Genomic DNA, 13,151 nt, shown 5'->3' on the forward strand with positions numbered 1-13,151 from the left:
GTGGAGCACAGATTAAGCGAGTCACCATGGAGACGGAGGGAAAGAAGGCGCGGTCAATGTATTTTACAGCGCTTGAGGCCGAAATTCTGATGGCAGCATATGCTGATAACATGCAAATTTTGCGGAAAAAAAGTAACACAGCCTCAGCTGCAAAAGAAAGGGCGCATGCATGGCAAAACATAGCCGACAGAGTCAATGCGTGAGTGTTAATTTAAAATTGATCTAGGGATTTCCACCCATTTAACACGTTATTTTATTATATTTTATTTTATTTTTTATTTTATACATTTCATTTTGTGATGTGATGTGAGCGCAGGTGCAACCCAACAGGCCCCAAACGTTCCTGGCAGCAAGTAAGAATGAAATATAAAAATATAGTCCAAACAGGTAAGGTGTAATTGTATTATGAGCGATAGTGCTTGGTCTGTTTGTCCTATGTAAATCAATTGCAGTTAGAGGCTACATTAATTTTCTTTCTGTAAGCACTTATTGAAATTATCTGAGCACATTACAAGTACATATTTGCTTACTCTGTATGCTCAAATGTGACCCGTTATAGCCAACAGAAAAAAAGCGGAGGCCCGAAAAACAGGTGGGGGTCCTCCACCACCACCACTCACAGAGGCTGAGCAGTTGGCCCTCAGCCAAAACAGTGGGCGCCCTGTGGCTGAAGGCATCTCTGCGGGGACATCCTCTGAGTCAATAACCCCGCAAGACACAAGTGCCTACATAAGAGGTAAATTCAAAATAATACATGATGTGCATACATCCTTTCTTCACAGTCACCTTTGCAGTGCTACTCATTCATTTGATAAACTCTTTACCATAATGAATTATTTTGTAGTGAAGTTATTTTCCTACTGATTTTGCCTTCCCTCAGTCTTGGTTGTCTTTGAGAGCATAATGACAATCAAGTGTAAGGTGATTGGTATATGTTTGTCAATTGCCATTTCGTCCCTTGTAAGTTATAAGTGACCTGTATAAACCTGATATTCTATCAGTTGATGGTGATGGTGTACTGCATCTGGTGCAGCCTCCTGTTGAGCCAGACCAACATGCAGTTGTGAGTACTCTTAATACTCCACAGATTATATGAGTTTACAGTAGAACAGCAATGTTGTTAATTTCTTTACAACAGGAAAATAATGAAGAAACATTGACAGCTGTTACAGAGGAGGAAGCAACAGAGACACTTTATGAGGTTTACATCTTACAATGGAAAATATAACAATTGAATAAAATGTGGTACTATAATAAAACCATGGACTTTCTATGTCTCTAACAGAGTGATGATGGAAATGAAGAGGAAGAGGGTCCAGCCACTTCTCCAACAAACCTTTCCTCAGTAAGATGTTCAGCACTGATTTACAACCAACCTAAGTAGGCATGTACTATGAATGTCAATGCTATTTTCTGTGTTTCAATAGCTCCCTGTAAAGCAGCTGTACAAGACCTATTTGATCAAGGAAATAAAAAAATGCGACTTGGAAATGGAACACTTCTAGCAGCAGATCCAAAAGACCAAGATTGAGATTTTACTGCTGGAACATCAGTTAAGGGTGGGTGAAGTGGTCAGAGATGGACGAATTATTTCAGTGTTTGAACAACATAATAATATACTTATTAATACTTTGTGTACAGGAAATACAGGCGACCAATAAAGCCAGTTGAACAAAAAATCTGTTTATTCTTCTTTCAACATGTTGAGGTGATGGGTCAAAGGAAATGATTGTGACATATGGTGTCTCTGACTGCTCTTCCATCTTATATGTCCGTGGGAGGGTCAGGATGTTCATGGTTTGGATCACTGCTGATGTTTGGTTCAGAAGGACAGTGTTCTCCTCTAATTGTGGCAATGTTGTGAAGAATCACACATGCCACAATAATGTCACATGCCCTTTCTGGGGTGACCCTGAGTCTTTGAAGGCACTGGAACCGGGCCTTAAGCATTCCGATAGTCATTTCAACTCTGGCTCTTGTCCTGCAATGAGCCAGATTATATCGCTGCTGTGGGCCCGGGTCAGGGTCAGGGTAAGGGGTAAGCAAATAGGGTAAACATGGATACCCCCTATCACCAAGCAAGTAGCCAGTGAACTCTCCTAAGACAGAAGGATACACTTCAGTTCAAATGTCCCTGTAGCAATTGGTCTTTATATATTTTAAAGTATTTTCAACTCACCATGTCCAAATTTTGTGCTCAGTGTACATTCACGAAAAATTCGTGAGTCATGAACAGAGCCTGGCCACTTGGCTTCCACATTTGTGATAATGTTGGCAGCATCACATATGATCTTCACAGTGCAGAGAACACAAATTAGCATCCATTACTATAATGAAATAATTTGTTAGTTTGAAATGCTACAGGGAACTATGTACCTGTACATTAATGCTGTGGAAAGACTTCCTGTTCACAGTCTCCTTCATTTACTGAAGGAGCAATGATTGGAATGTGAGTGCCATCTATACAGCCAATCACGCCTGGGAACCCTGAAAATAAATGTAAAATTTAAGTAGTAGTTCAAGTATCACCACATCATGAATTAAGTTTTGTTCATCCTGATACCTGCAATTTTGTGGAATCCCTCTTTGATAAATCTTGTGGGTCTATGACCGGGGAACACCACAAACAAGTACAGGAGACGTTTCAGTGCAACTGTAACATTCCTGACTGCCCGACAGACGGTAGCCTTGGAAACGTGCTCAGCGTCACCAATATTATACAGAAAGCTCCCGTTTGCAAAAAAACGAAGTGCAATACAAATAATATGTACAGAACTGAGAGAATGTCCGCGATGTGTCACATGAGTAATATTAGGCCTGAGGATGTTATTCAAATAAATTATAGATTGTGCTGAAAAACGGTAACGTTCACACAGAAAATCATCAGGAAATGATACAATGTTCAAACGCGCTCTAATCACTCTCTCCCGGCGGAGAGCTCTGCAGAGAATTTGGGCTTCAACATCTACTGGCTCTTCAAGGAAGGGGCACGCCATGTCTGACACTTCCTACAGTCAGGTTTCCGACAAAGAGGCGGAGAAAGTCAGGGTTAGTTGAAGTAAACCTGCTAGGGGGCAGGTTAGCTTCACGGAGTGTGTCGTCATAATAACGCACTCAGAATTAATCTAAACTCGCTTTGTGAAACCGAAAACCCAGAGTTTTCGTTAACTCAGGGTATACTTACTCAGAGTTTGCACTAAACAGGCTTCCTGAAACAGGGCCCTGGACTATAGCGGAGATGACAATAAAGTTTACTTTGACTTCAGCAGCGAGCATGCGCACCGAGGGCTCTCTCGCTCACTTTTCGTGTATAGAATTTCGAAGAAACATCGGTGCAAATTATAAGTCTGTATCATAATGTCTGGTGTTTTCGTGTTTTTTGGTTTGTTTTTATTTTTTTTATTTTTTTTGCGAGTTGGTTATTAGATGCTGCTCCAGCCAGCCAGAGAATCCCCCGCCGCCCCGCCCTCTCCTCCCAGTGGCAAGCAGCAGGCTCACCTTGCAAACGGAGGGCGCCCTTACTCCCACCAAATGGGCGATAGAAAACCAGTCGGTGCCTGTACCATTCCCAATATGCGCTGGCTGACGTCGGGGCAGCATGAGTATGAGCATTTTTTATTTTTTTTTGCCGATGCCCGTGATGCCGCCCCCCACCACGATGCCGCCCCGGGCAACCGCCCCGTATCTAAAACCGCTACTGCTTGTCTCACTGCTCCAGCACTTAAGCCATGTACACTGTGCTCGGAGACCTCTGGGGAGTTTGTCTCTGTCGGGCTTAAACTCTAAATCTCTGCTTTACAATCTGCGCAGGAAGAGGGGGCGTTTTGTCTTTACTTTACCTTCTTCCGCATTTATACATCCGGGTCACGCACGTGTTTTTCCGGTGACACGTGACATAAACAAACGGCACGCGGCGGGTGTACGTGGGTTAAGTCCGGATTGTGAGTCTTACCGGTAACAAACAGATCCCGGATGTTGGAGAGGCGGTTAGCATGGTGAAGTGTGTGGTTTCTGGGTGTCCGAACCGCGTAGCTCACTACATCCGGGGGGCCTTCCAGCCACCCCCCAAGAGGTTCTTCAGCTTCCCCAAAGACCCGACTCGGGTTCAGGTACGAGCTCCGCTGTGTGTCCTCTGGCTTCGTATGAAGGAGGTTTACTTTGAAAAAAGTCTTTTATTATCCTGAAAGAATTTCCAAAACATTCAAAGACTTTTCCAAACATTTCTTTCTAAACCCTGAAAATGTTTTAATGGATTGCATTTATATAGCGCTTTTCAAGAACCTCAAAGCGCTGTACAATTCCACTATTCATTCACTCTCACATTCACACACTGGTGGACGCAAGCTACAGTTGTAGCCACAGCTGCCCTGGGGCAGACTGACTGACTCAGTTTTCAAACTCCGTTTGCAAACATTCCCAGGCTCACGTTATTACCAGTCTTTTTGTTTTTAGTTTTAAAGTAAGGAATGGTTTGGAAACTTTTTTGAAAAAACACATGAAAACCAAACTGAGTGACGTCAGCAAGTAAAAGTAAGTAAGTGAGTAAAATTTTATTTGTATAGCACCTTTCAAGATAAAAATCACAAAGTGCTTCACATAAGCTAAAACATAAAAAATCACCTAAAAGCAAACCGTTGCTGTTTGCTGTCATGAACACTGATTAAAAACATGAACTAATAATGCTGGTTTTTAATTTCATTAGAGATGAGTTAATTGTGATTCTGAGGGCGTGCGGGCAGCAGGCAGATGGATAAAAAGTTGAAGTAGGGCGTTAGAACTTTGGTGTAGGTCATGAAATCACTGGTGTGAGGTGTGTGGTCAGTTTCCCCTGCAGTGCCTCATGTGGGGGTGATCAGGTCCAACTGACCTGCAGCAACTCTGGCGGCTGTGCTCAGGTTTGGGCTGGCCGCCCTGAGGGAACATACAGGCAGGGACTCTGGAGAGGAGCTCTTAATCTGTGAAGACCACTTCCTGCCGGAGGACATCTGCAGAAAGGGAGTCACCAGTGATGCCATTCCCCTCATGCCCCCTTACCTGGATGGGCGGCTGGGTCTGCTCAGCACCTGGGAGGTCGATTCCTCCGAGGAAGACGGGCAGTGGCACACCGGAGGCTGCAGTAACGACAGAGAGGAAGATGAATTTAGAGAGGAACGTCCGACTGCACCGAATCCACGGCAGCAGGTGGGAGTCTGTTCTGATTTGGTTAGTTGTGATTTTTCAGAAACTGCTGAGGTTGAACTGAAGGTTTCTGTGGATAGCTGCATGCTTTGGACAAACTGCACACACGCTGCAAATGTGCAGAAAAATGACAGCAGCTTCACTGTTAGCTGGACATGAAGAGGAATGTGCAGCGTGTTGACGTGTGCTGATAGAAACATTTCGCTGATAATAATTAGCTAATATTTTAAGAAAATGAATCATCTTTAAAGCTGTGAAATAAAAAGTATGTCAGAAACTCTCTAATGAGATTTACTGCTGTTCTCTTTCATAAATCTGGTTCAACTCTATCACCAAATTAGAAAGGTCAATTAACTAAAAGAAAAACTAAAGTAAATACAGTAAAAACAGAAGTGGCCCTAAAATTGAGCCCTAATGACAGAGAAGCAGAAGACAATTCAGAACCGAGAAGGGTGGTGGAGAAAGTTCTGTCAGCTAAGTGTGACCTAAACGAATTAAGTGCAGTGCCACCAATGGCCACTAGATCATTTAATCAAGATAGTAGACTATTGTAGTCTACTGTGTCAAAGGCAGCTGTTAGGTGAAGCAAGACCAGAACAATGTGGTTACCAGAATCACATGCCAGAAGCATGCAGTTAAAGAGCATTAATGCACGGGCACCAAGCAGGCATCAACAGGATCCAGGGGTTGCTGAGACACAAAAATCTTAGGAACAATCCGTGCGCTATTCGGAAAACAGCAGAAAAATTCCTTGGTGTAGCTTCAGCTTCACTGACTACTTCATTTACAGTGGCAGCAATGACACAGAGACTTGGTTTCATGAATGACATGGGTCACCAAAGCAGAGCGACAGATGAGCAGCCCTGTCACACTGGCGCCATTATTCCAGCCAAATTCAAAGTCATCAACATGAGTCAAACATTAAAAGCCGAGGCTCATTCATCAATCATCTGGTTTCCATTTTTTCTTGCTCAGCCATCGTCTTTTACACATAAATAAACTGCCCCTCAGTAGGCTTCCAGAGGATGGCTAATCAATGAAAAGTAGTACAGTAGTGCAGCTTTAAAGAGATAGGAGCTAAAAAAAAAAAAAAAAAGCTGCTGCAGAGGATGAACATGTCAGTCATGCAAAGCTGCCCTAGTAAAAAACATCGGTGCTGATCTTGACTCTAATGTGATTCGATTGATTCATTTTATAGTTTCTGTTTTCCAGGATCCGGGCTGGGATTGGGACGATCCTGCTGGGGCTGATAATATCAGGTAACTTACATCTCTGTGTTTTGTGTTGTCTGTTAATTAAAGTAAAAAGTCCTAACTGCCTCTCGCAGCTTGTTAGTTCAGCACAGTCTCAAATGCAGTCTTGTTTTCTTCTGCAGTGCTTCCCTCCAGCAGAGCATCAAGCACGGTGAGTCTTAGTATTCTACTCATTTCTAATCCTGGACTCAACTGCAGTACCTTTGAATGATTGTTACTGAATCAGACACAGTTTTGGTGAAAGCTCGGCGCTGTGAAGCAAACGGCTCCGTTGTGTTCAGGCAAACCTCTGGGCTCGTTGACTCACGGTTTCCTGGAGCTGCTGCTTGGCCGCTCCTGACGGCTCCCTGGACATCAGGCAGGTGGCAGCGAACCTGCAGACCTCCGTGCAGCAAGTGCACGCCATCGCCAGGGTCCTGGACGGCATCAGCCTCATCCAGAGAGAGTCGGCCCACAAGATCAAGTGGATGTGAGTCCTGAACGAGAGGATGATGGATTGTGGTTAGGATCTGCCTCACTATCTTTTCCATAATTAAGTTTTTATGTGATTCTAATTTTCCTCCAGTCAGATTTGTGCAGGTTTGTTCTGCAGTGCAGTTTTGTTTGAGAGCCTCTCACTGATAAACAGCAGGTTTGGAGGGAAGTTATCATCTTCAGGTTAAATTGCAGGTTAAACACAGCCTGCAAGGAGACTGTGAGAGCAGCTGAAGATGTTTTTCCAGTTCGGGTTAGGAGTTTGGTAGTTCCTCTTTTAGCATGAACCTTCTCTGTGTGCAGAGGTTGGAGCTCCATCTCCAGCTTCCTGTGGAGGAACCAGCAGAAGTTCCATAGAGAGATTCAGAAGCTGAAGCTGGTGGAGGAAGCGCTGGACGGCTTCATCAGAAGCTGTGCCCAGCAGCTTTTCAGCCTTACCGGACAACGTGGGAAAACTCTTCATATCCTTCCATGTGGGACTGAGGTCAGAGGTCACCCCTCTCAGAGGCCGTCAGCCTTTCGAAGGCCACCGTCCTCCAGCTCGAGTTCCTGTTAGCTGAAAGAGTCATCCTCCAGAAATATGAAAATAATAATGCAGAGATCCTGGGTTCAGTTAAACTGCAGGAAAAATCTATAACAAGGTCTGAGATCAGTCACATTGCTCATCATCAGGTATATAAAAGTGCCTTAAGTCTACAGATTTTTGCTCTTTTCTTTAAAGTGAGAAGTTTTCTTTAACCCTTTTTTACGCTTGCCTATGTGACGTTTGAGGACATCAGTCGACTTGGAGTGTACCGGGATCAGACGGCCATCATTGTCAAAGCTCCCGAGGACACTAAGCTGGACGTTCCTGCTCCCACAGAGGTGATGCAGAGCTCAGACGGCCACATCTCTGCTGCCTCAGTCATTTATAAGTGTGTCTGTGTTTCTTTAGGAGAGCGTTCAACTCCGGCTGAAGGCAGTGAAAGGTCCCATCTTGGTGATGACCTGTGAGGTTGGCTCTGACGATGCTGTGACCTCTGACCCCATGCAGAGGATTACCTCGTTTTTAACTCTGAACGAGAGCCGCATCAGGACAACGGAGCTGCACGAAAGTATGAAAAGAAACCCTTGGTTTTTCTTTTGGCTCCGATGTTGAAAAAGAATCTGTCAAAAAATTCCAGATCACCTCTAAAGGTTAATGACTAAACCCCAGCCACCTCTGGTTAAAGTTTCCATACACATCTGTCCAGAACTTTTTTTTTTTTTGTCTGTCGTGCAAACAAACAGCAATCGGCCAATTGGCATCAGTGCCAACCGCAAGCACGTGAGGTCGCTGTGAATCCTGCCTTCTTTTCCTGGTGTGTTTGTTATGGAGATACTAACATCTGCACTTCAGTGTCCCTCAAAATGAAGACGTCACACAGCTATCAGCCAGTTACTTTGAAGCTGCAGTGAAAATGACTCTGCAATCCTGTTGATTGGCTCGTTTGGGACGGGGGGGTGTCACCTGGCAGCTTGTCTCTGGTCTCATTTCTGAAGCTATTTTCTGTGTTTGCTGTTTTCAGGGTCACTCACTGACCTGGAGAGCCCATGAACACCAGCTGACCTCCAGGGGTGCCGGCGTGTTGCTGCATGTGTCTGATAAATGCACACAGGGAGAACATGAGGAGGTACCTGCTGACGGTGGCTCACGCTCGATGATGTGACGACATGACAGCAGCAAGCTCCTCCTACCAGAGGAAACAGTCTGAGCACAGGAAAGGGAAAAAAAACTGTTTTCATCTGGACCAAATGAAACTGCTTTAACCTGCTGAGCTCAGTCTGATGCACAGTGCCTGTATTTCACTGTTTGTCTTTCTGTCCTTTGCTTTGTGTTTTTAATGTATAAATGTTTACTTCTTCATCTCACAAATACCTCAAATATACTTGGACCAATAAAGTTTTACTTTAAAGTTGTGAATCACTTCCTGGTTTCATTCATGAGAAAAAAAAAGCTCCAACAAAAGTGTTGAGCAACAGAAGGTCCAATACTCTGTTCCTCCCTTTAAAATTTCCTGAAGTGCACAGCTCTGAAGTAATAATAAAGGAGTTTTTTAGTGGCATCAACTAGAATCTAGAACATACCATAAGCATTTCCAATAAAAATAAATACTTAACAAATGGTCATAATATTAATGGTTCAAAAAGAAAAACTTCATAATAAAAATAAATGTGATTTTATGTTCTGTGCTTTGGCTTTTTTATTTTACCACACATTTTGTTTTTGTCTGGAGTCTCAGGTCAGCATGAGCCACTAGCTCCTGCTGCTTTCTGCTTGTAGTAATACACAGGTACAGCAGGCAGGGGGCAGTATACTACACCTAATGTGTTATCACTTCATTTCGTGTTTCGAGCTGATTACATTTAATAATGAACTGGTTCTGATCGCATTGACCGAGTTTATAAAATAGTTCAATCAGCTGTAAAAAATAAATAAATAAATAAAATAAAATAAATACGTCATCAGTAAGAAATCCATGTTTCTCTCTCTCAGCCTTGTTTTTGCAGCTTTAGAATGTTTTAAATGACTCTCACGTGTTGTATTCATATTTGTGATCGTGTGAGTTATGAAGCTCCGAGTGTCCCAAAGGCTCTTCAGACTTGTTGCAGTTTAATTTCTTCTGTCTTAAAGACAACACTCGGGGAACAGCCTTCACCCCGCTGTGTGGACGGTGAGAGGACACCGTGGAACTGACTTTAAGAAATCTACTTGAGTCTCAGAGGGGTGGCCTGGTTACAGCACATCATCTTCCTCCTCCTCCTCTTCTTGCGGCTGGTCGTGGTCCAGCTGCAGGACCCCGCCCTCCTGCTGTCAGGTCGGAAACACATGTGAGCAGAGCGGAGGAAAACTCCAGGATCGTTCCTCGGACATAATTTCGGACATAATTCTTTTTATTCCAGGACTTTACTTTGGGTGAGTTTTTGTCTTTTCTCTCCTGATGTTTGTGTGGGAATGTTCTCCCACAGCAGTGAGTCTGTAGGAGTGAGTGTTTTGTGGTGTTTTTGAGCAGAAGCTGCAGGTTTTGTGTGCTGTTCTCTCGGACAGTCCTCCTTAAAGAAGATGACTTGTGCTTATGTAATGTGAGCAGAGTGCTAACAGTGCGCAGCAGGTCCTGGAGGTTGGTGTGTGTGTCTGCAGACTGAAACTGGTTACATAACGTGAGCATGGCATGTCCTCCTCCAGCAGCAGCTGTAAGCAGATGTTTCCTCTTTGGACTGAAACTTTACAGACATGTGACCATCAGCTCTGAGGTATACTGATGGCAGGAAAATGCATCATCAGAGCATTCTTCTCTGTGGTTTGGGATCTTTGAAATATTAAATGACTTATAATTGGTGATCATTATTCTCCAGTGAGCCTGTGGAGTAAAATGTGTTTGGGGCCTCTGCTAACCTCCTCTGTCCTCCACAGCATGCTCACTATTACTACAGTCTGTATATAAAAGATGGAGATCTGACTAAAGCAGCTGTGACACTGTATGTAGATTTCTGATTGGTTGAAAATTTGGCTTTAACTGGGTGATGAGTGACAGCAGAGATCCTCACAATGAGGAAAAATCACAAAACTAAACTACAAATCAAAAAGCAGCATTAGCCACTCAGACGGGGCCTCCGGTGGACACTGCCCCCTGATGGCAGGTCACAGATACCATGTGTATCACAATCATATTTACACAAACAAGGAATGTGTCATGGTGCAATCAACAATGAAAAAAATCAACATCATCTTGTACTGTTTAAAGTTTGAAACTAGCGACTAATCAGGAAAGGGTTTGCAAATACTAACTACCAGCTGAACAGCAGTGAAACTTATAAAACTATAACACAGACTGGACATGAAGAAACTTCGCCTTCAAAGTAAAAGACGTGCCTCAGTTTCAAAAGGTGCAACTTCTACTTTAAAGAAACTGTGGTTTGCGTTGTTTTCAGTTTATCTACAGATTGAAGAGCAACTGGTTGGTATTTGAAGTTCATTTGTTAGCAGTCACATGAGGTTGTGGTGGTTTTTAGCTACCGGTGGTGCCAGAGAGTCACTGACCAAGGTGTTGGCCTGTGTGACTAACCTTTGTTATCCCATCAACCATCATCAGTCATCAACCTCCAGGAACTACTTAGTTTCATATACTAATAATTAGGGATGGGCCATGATGGCACCGGTTCTGACATAAACGGTAGTAACCAGACCGTAAAGCAGCGCACATTTTGGTGCTTTATTTCTGTGCTTTTTTTTCCTGAGCTGTGATACACTTTAGATTCTAGCCAATCATTTTACGTTTCCGAGGATAGTAGGCGGGCCCAGGTACATACGTTCTTTTAGAGCAGGCAGAGCTACAGATTAAAAATGCCCAAGGCGAAGCGGTCAAAAGTCTGGCTGCACTTCACAGCAAAAGATGCAAACTCAGCAGCCTGCAACAAGTGCTTTAAGGTGATACTGTGATACTGTGCAAAGGAGGTAACACCTCGAATCTGATGAAACACCTGGCGATGCATAGCGTTTTTTTAAAAGCCGAGAAATGCACCGTATTTGATAGCTTGCTGCGAGACCTCACACCGAGCACATCTACTGCGGGTGTGGTGCCTGTTATCGGACCCGGAGTTAGCAACATCCCCCAAGAACCCGAAGAGTAGAGTCCTGGCCCCTAGCCCTGCCAGTGTAGCAGAAATGATGACAGATGATGATGGCAGCAGCAGCTGTTCTTCTCTGCGTGAGTAGCTTAATGTTGTTCGTGTGTAATTTACGTTAAGTAGGCTAACCACGTTATTACATTAATGCATGTAAGGTGAACTAGCAAACACCGTCGTAGTTACATGCGGCTGTCTTCTTGTTTGATGGCAGATGCTCCTTTCACCCTGGCAAAAAAGGCTAAAATGACCAAAGAAAAAGTGGGAAACAGCTAATCATGAGAGGTTTTTGGACAAAGTTTGTGTTTTTTCCATTGTTCAAATGGTAAATGGCCTGCATTTGTATAGCGCTTTACTCAGTCCCTAAGGACCGCAAAGCGCTTTACACTACATTCAGTCATTCACCCATTCACACACACATTCACACACTGGCAATGGCAAGCTACATTGTAGCCACAGCTGCCCTGGGGCGCACTGACAGACACGAGGCTGCCGGACACTGGCGCCACCGGGCCCTCTGACCACATCCAGTGCTTGTTTAAGCACTGCTTCCAGCCAAGAGTGATACCATATATGCCCTATAGCTGCGGAAAAGGTTAACATTGTTATCTTTTTTCAAAAAACAGCTGAACATGAAAGGTTTTTGGACCAATTTTGTGTTCTCCATTCTTTAAGCACCGGTTTGAGCACCGTTTAAGCACTGGCACCGTTTCAAAAGTACCGGTTTGGTACTGGTATCGGATAAAACCTAAACGATACCCATCCCTACTAATAATATAATATTATTATAATAATTTACCGGTCGATCTACATCCCTACCCTCACCTATGCTCACAAGCTGTGGATAGTGACAGAAAGAACGAGATCGCAGATACAAGCAGCGGAAATGAGCTTCCTCCAAAGGGTGTCTGGCTTCTCCCTTGGAGATAGGGTGAGGAGTTCAGCCATCAGAGCAGAGTCGCTGTTCCTCCACATCAAAAGGAGCCAGTTGAGGTGTTGTGGCATCTGACAAAGATGCCTCCTGGGTGAGGTGTTCTAGGCATGCCTCACTGGAAGGAGGTCCCGGGGCAGACCCAGGACATGCTGGAGGGATTATATCTCTCGGCTGGCCTGGGAACGCCTTGGTGTTCCCCCGACAAGCTGAATGAGGTGGCTGGGGAGAGGGAGGTCTGGGCTTCTCTGCTTAGGCTGCTGCCCCCGCGACTCGGCTCCAGATAGACGTAAGAAGATGGATGGATGGATGGATGGATATATTTTATAGGAAATACTCATTTTTCCCTGGTGACTGGGTTGTTGGCAGCTGGTTGCAGATCAGTCTTTAGGCTCATATGACTGGAGCCTTTTTCACTTGATCCTAGATTGCCACATGTCAAAAATATCAAACAACATAACATGGGGTTAGTGATCGCTTCATGTGCAAAAACCCAGTATAGTCTGAAGTTTTTATAGTTTTTATAACCAGGGAAGTTGCCCCCTGTGGGCCATTAAAAACAATACAGGCAGATGGTCTTTACTTTTCAGATACAGAAGCACAGAATGCCACATATTTGCATTCTTCACATCGTTGGACTGATGTATCACTGCGGTCTGAGTCAAATGTCC

General features: G+C 44.1%; 1 long non-coding RNA gene and 1 pseudogene across 2 annotated transcripts; both read left to right on the top strand.

Moving 5' to 3' along the window:
• The first annotated feature begins 224 nt into the window (after positions 1–224).
• LOC146502206 (uncharacterized) lies at positions 225–1,224 on the top strand. The gene is made up of 3 exons (XR_014869543.1): positions 225–736; positions 1,002–1,063; positions 1,139–1,224. It is a non-coding gene; the product is annotated as an uncharacterized LOC146502206 (long non-coding RNA).
• A 2,654-nt stretch (positions 1,225–3,878) lies between these two features.
• On the top strand, positions 3,879–8,839 carry LOC146502207 (uncharacterized; annotated as a pseudogene). The gene is made up of 9 exons (XR_014869435.1): positions 3,879–4,179; positions 4,874–5,181; positions 6,391–6,437; positions 6,554–6,582; positions 6,713–6,900; positions 7,209–7,456; positions 7,651–7,769; positions 7,840–7,999; positions 8,453–8,839. The product of XR_014869435.1 is annotated as an uncharacterized LOC146502207 (transcript).
• The last annotated feature ends 4,312 nt before the right edge of the window (positions 8,840–13,151 follow it).

This window comes from Neolamprologus multifasciatus, chromosome 15, assembly GCF_963576455.1.
Source record: "Neolamprologus multifasciatus chromosome 15, fNeoMul1.2, whole genome shotgun sequence".
In the NCBI taxonomy this organism is placed as follows: Eukaryota; Metazoa; Chordata; class Actinopteri; order Cichliformes; family Cichlidae; genus Neolamprologus; species Neolamprologus multifasciatus.